Raw genomic sequence first — 6,000 nt, 5'->3', positions numbered from 1 at the left:
AAGTCTCCTTCTCGTCATAAGTTTGTGATTATCTTTGAAGGTATCCTTCCAGAAGGGCTTGAGATACTTCCGGAATTGTTTCTTGGGGGTGCACAGTTCACTTGCTTGGAATAGAGACTCTGTGATAGTTTGGTACAACCATTCTATTTCTTGATCACATGGTTTGATCTTTAAGGTCAGTGGCCACAGGGCGTTGGATACTGCATAAGTATAGTCTAGTATGGAGCCATTTTCCACTGCTTTATTCCAAGCATACTTTTCATAAATATGCTTCCCTTCTGCCTCTGTAGAATGCAGATTTAGCTTGAGATAGCATGAGATTGGATTGTGATCAGACACATTTAGTGGGTTATCATCTCTGACTTTAGCGTTAGTTATAAGGTTGCACAGTTCTTCAGGTACTAAGATATGGTCAAGTGCCGCCATTGGTCCTCCATTATATGCCATGAATGTGAATACCGGACCGAATGTGTAATCTGATACTTACTGATTGTAAAACGTTCGGAGCTCGTACCACAAATGCGAATTGCATGTAGCCGTTTCAAACCCCGCATGTCACAAAACCGTGTAATTGAGTTTAAAACAATGTCGGAAGAGCTGTCAGCCTGGTCTTTATCACTGAAATGTACTGCAACACACTGTAAATTTCGAATTTTACCCCCTGCCATGTTCATGTTCTCATAATGAAAAACGCTTGGACGAAATTCAAACCACGTTCTGAATGGAATAATCGTTTTCTACATCCATGTACAATCTTACAACTTGGTTCCCAAATAATAACCCCACAAGATTAAATATTCCCTACTTTTAAAATAGCCAGAATAACACTACAAAATATCAACGAAAGACCTTACACGAAGAACAGTGGGTTTACGCTGATTTTATGAGTGCTGTAGTCACCACAAAGTATATTCTTTTGTTAAAACCATTGATTTTACATACTCTTCGAATGAAAGAGCCTCCAATCAAATAACGCTACACTAAACTGTGCTCTTAACGAGCGTTGCCAGTGGATGCAGGAGGCAAGGTTGACATATACGTTCACTACGAATAGCTTCCCAGGAAATGACGACCTAAAATGAAAAGCCTGAGAAAGCGGACAGTTGCTCCAGTGTCTTTGGGTCAATATCTCGCGTGACTATCACCAACATTGACACATACTAAGCTTCGGAGTCACCACTTTGATACCCCCATGAGGATTGTCGAAAGCTTGAAGGATGCTGTTCAATATCTGCAACAAGCGTAATCAAACTGGGTCAACGTCATCGGCTACTGTGGTGGAGAATGTAGACGTTTCGCTTTTTCTCAAACATGTGCAACGGCCGGAAATGGTAGTTATTCAAGGTGTAATCACCGATTACAAATGAGACGCGTGTCGCAATATCCCGAGATAATGTGAAGTGGCTTCCATATGCCCTTGGGAAAATGGTTTAACCCGTGAATTAGTCATTATAGAGCATCAGATTTGGCTTAATGAGGCTTTGTTAATGTCTCAGCGTCTCAGCGTGGTGTGGGAGGAAAGCCCACGAATTGTCATTGATCCCGCCGAGTTAGGCTTCTGTCGTATCAACCATCACCCTGATCCGCCGCAGAACTATTACCGTTGCAAACGGACGTCAGAACTACGTTCCCACCATGAGGAAAGGCAACACGGATAGCTGCCAAATCGTAATATATTTCAGCCGTCGATGGCGTGTATACCAATCCCCAACAGTCTTGAAACGGATTGGCATCAACTAAGGATGTTCGTTGGTATGCCTGGTATCGATAACTGTGATAACAAATTTTAGTGAGTAAGAGGGTTGGTGTTCGTGTGAGAGTGAATGAGTTAGTGAGAGAGATTAAATATCGCGTTTAACAGTATTCCAGTAATATCACATCATGTGCTAGCCTAATGTGAAAATCCCGAGGCGAATACGGATGTGCTGCTCGCAAAGCAAGAAACACATACAGGTTGGGTAGAGGGTTCGAACCAACGATCATAGCAAGAGCACTGCCTTAAACGAATGGGCCTCCACAGCAATTGGACATAGTTCTCACATAGTGTTGATATTGCCGCTACAATAACACGTAAGTCGAAGCCAAACTACGTATGTTAACGGGGAAGGTTAGTCCCAGCAAGGGTATTCAATCCAACAAACATTAGTTCCTTTGTCTTCAAACCCAAATGTTCTGATAACGTTTATTCTGGCCTGTTGGCCTTCACATGTGACGACCCGTGAAGGTCCCGGGTTAGAATTGGTCTTCAGTAACCCATGCTTGTCGTAAGAGGCGACTAACGGGATCAGGTGGTCAGGCTCGCTGGCTTGGTTGACACATGTCATCGGTTCCCAATTGCGCAGATCGATGCTCATGCTGTTGATCACTAGATTGTCTGGTCCAGACTCGATTATTTACAGACCGCCGCCATATAGCTGGAATATTGCTGAGTTCGGCGTAAAACTAAACTCACTCACTCACATGTGACACTAATTTCATCGAAGCGTATACTGGAAATATACACTGAATCATAGATCTTTAACTGGGGACGGTGGGCCAGTCAAGTGGTAGAGTAGATCCTCACGTCGAAAGCCCGAATCAGACTTTCCACGTGGGTACAATGTTTGAAGCCCGTTTCTGGTGTCGCACGCAATGAGTCACTGACAGAGCTAATTATTTCTCAAAGACTCGTAAAATCACCTTCTTTTGAAGGATTAATTTGGGAAATGAACACATGTTGCTCTTCGACTTTTCCAGGTCAGTAATCTCTGGTTTCCTTCATGTTAGTGAATGAGTTTAGTTTTACGCCGCTTTTAGCAATATTCAAGCAATATCACGGCGGGGGGACACCATCTGGGGAATCGAACCCGTGTTTTGGCGTGACGAGCTTTAACCACTAGGCTATTGCACCGCCCCTGTTTTCCTCATAAGCTACCAGTTCTTGTAACTCGTTAAATCCCGGACAACCTCATAATATTTTAAAGATTCTTCTTTGTTTGTAAATATTACATCTGTATGATGGTGGTCTGGAAATCATCAAGAGTGGATCAGACAATCCAGTGATTAACATCGTGAGGATCGACCTACGCAATTGGGATAACATGACATGCATCAGTCAAGTGACCCAGCTTGATCACCTAATCCCATTAGTCGCCACTTGCGACAAGCATACGTTACCGAAGATCACTTCTTACTCGGATCTTCTCGGATCCTACTCGGTCATTGCAACACCGGGGCATTGTCTTGGTGGGGAGATTGCCGCGACGCCTCTCTTCGATAAACTCGCGAAACTGTGCAATGAGTTGGCAAGGAATTCGTCATTCATTGGTGAATAATAGATGTGTAGTATGCCTTTGTTGATTGCGTCCTAAACGACTGTGGGCACAACTTTCCCAGTAGGTTTGGTTGTTGTTTTGGAACACTCGAATTGTTTCCATTCCCAGGATTCTTGTTTGGTCTGGGGGCCATGGTGATCGGTCCAGCCTCATTATTTTTCACCTGGTCAGGGCCTCCTTTCACAAAGCAATAAGGTGATCGTGGGTCACAAAGGTAATCTTAGTGCAATGTTAAAGAATGGGAGTTAAAGTTAAACCAGGGAGACTATATATGTTGTAGAGTATCCCTGGTTAAACTTAGTAAAGGTTGCTTCGTGAAAGGAGCCCCTGTTCAGTATATAATAAGCAGAGCAACACAGCCTTCAATTCACCCACTGGCATTTTAGGAACCAGTTGGGGACAAATCTTTGGCATGTGAAGGCTTGTGTCCATGCAGGAATGATGTACTATCTTCAAACACATGGATCCTGGCTGAGGACGGCATCCATGTTTTCGTTTTCTCTCTCTCCCCTGCTGACACTCCTACATCCAACTTTGAAATCCTCATCCTGAACAGATGTAACAGTCCTGGCAGTCCTGGTTGGGAATGTTGGAGTCAAGCCATGTTAATTCGGGGGACTATCGCGTTCATAGTTCCAGTGTTTGTGTCTAGTCAACATGATTAGCCACACAAGTATGGAATAAAAAATGTGCATCAATCAGCCAGTCATTGTGGTGCCTACGATGACGAATATCTGTTACACTCAACACTTTATAATGTGATTCTTTCAGGAAGTATATAACTAACGAGACAGTTTTAGTCCTTTTACAAAGGTACAGAAAAAAAATATGGCCATTTTGTTTGACAGATTCACTACAAATAAGTACAAGTTCTTGGATTAAAACGTTACCGTAGACTATTCATGCTTGGATTAGAAGCAAAAAGCGATATATCCCGACCGACAACAACTGAAACGGACATAAAATATTCACAGCATCCCTTCCCCAAACATTTTATAGTCTAAAATGCTTCTTCATCCATTCAGCTCACGCAACACGACGAACAAACTCTTCTTCTACTCCTCCTCCTCTTCTTCCTCCTCCTCCTCCTCCTCCTACTACTACTACAACTACTACAACTACTACTACTACAACTACAACTACAACTACTCATACTACTACTACTACTACTACAACTACTACTACTACTACAACTACAACTTCTACTACTACAACTACTACTACTACTACAACTACTACAACTACTACTACAACTACAACTACTACTAGTACTACTACTACTACTACTACTACTACTACAACTACTACTACTACTACTACTACTACTACTACAACTACTACTACTACTACTACTACTGTACTACTACTACTACTACTACTACTACTACTACAACTACTACTACTACTACTACTACTACTGCAACTACAACTACAACTACTACTACTACTACTACTACTACTACTACTACTGCTACAACTACTACCACTACTACTACTACTACCACTACTACTACAACTACAACTACTACTACTACTTACTACAACTACAACTACTACTACTACTACTACTACTACTACTACAACTACTACTACTACTACTACTACAACTGCTACTACTACTACTACTTCTACACTACAACTACTACTGCTACAACTACTGCCACTACTACTACTACAACACTACTGCACTACTACTACTACAACTACTACCACTACAACTACTACTACTACAACAACTACTACAAACAACTACTACTACTACTACTACTACTACAACTACTACTACTACTACTACTACGTACTACTACTACACTACTACTACTACTACTACTACTACTACTACTACTACTACTACTACTACTACAACTACTACTACTACTACTACTACTACTACTGAAACTGCTGAAATCAATTATGTCATTGAATGCTCTGTCTAACTCCCAACTCTGCCTAGGTTTGGTACTTTCCCATCTGTTGGCTGACATTGATTAGATGCTAGGAACATAGCGCTCCTGACCATCTGCATAATGCAGAAGCCTGCAGTGTTGTTGCAGAGTTTATTACATTTTCAAAAACGTTTTTGGTGATTTCAACTAATAAAATGAAAAGGCAACGCTGGAGGCACCTGGGTAAATTAAGAAATTTAGTGACAAGGAGGTGAGATGATTTGGGGGTGGGGAGGGGAGGGGTGAAGCTTATTTCAAGGGCTTCACGAATCCGAGACTAAGACTGTTAAGAAGTGCCACTGCCGAGCCAGCGTCTATGAGCGCACGTGGGTTAGCGCAGTGATTCCTAAGCGGTATAACATGAACGCTAAGCATTCGCGGTACTGAACACGCTTCGAACCGATTCTAGAAAACCAGTCGGCCCATCGCTGAATTCCTGGAAAACCTAATGGGTTCTACCAAAAATAATTTGATTTTCCGATTCTGCAATTCGAAATTACCACTGAACTAGTACAAGTGTGCTCTATTGTAAAATTGTTTTGAATTGAAAGTGTATCAGTTTATCAACGTTTTTGATCAGTAAAAACACAGAATGTGTTTAAATTAGAGATTTAATAGAAAACTCGATTTACGCATTAACTATCAAGTAAAGCGGATGACCCACATGGTCATGTGGCTCCTTATTTGCTACGGTTATGTTCATTGGTCTTTTTGAATTACTAAAATACAAAGAGACTAAG

The sequence above is a fragment of the Haliotis rubra genome, unplaced genomic scaffold, assembly GCF_003918875.1.
Source record: "Haliotis rubra isolate DU_JTF1 unplaced genomic scaffold, ASM391887v1 Scf54, whole genome shotgun sequence".
Taxonomy (NCBI): Eukaryota; Metazoa; Mollusca; class Gastropoda; order Lepetellida; family Haliotidae; genus Haliotis; species Haliotis rubra.
The sequence above is the reverse complement of the archived record's forward strand: the minus strand, read 5'-3'. Positions refer to the sequence as shown.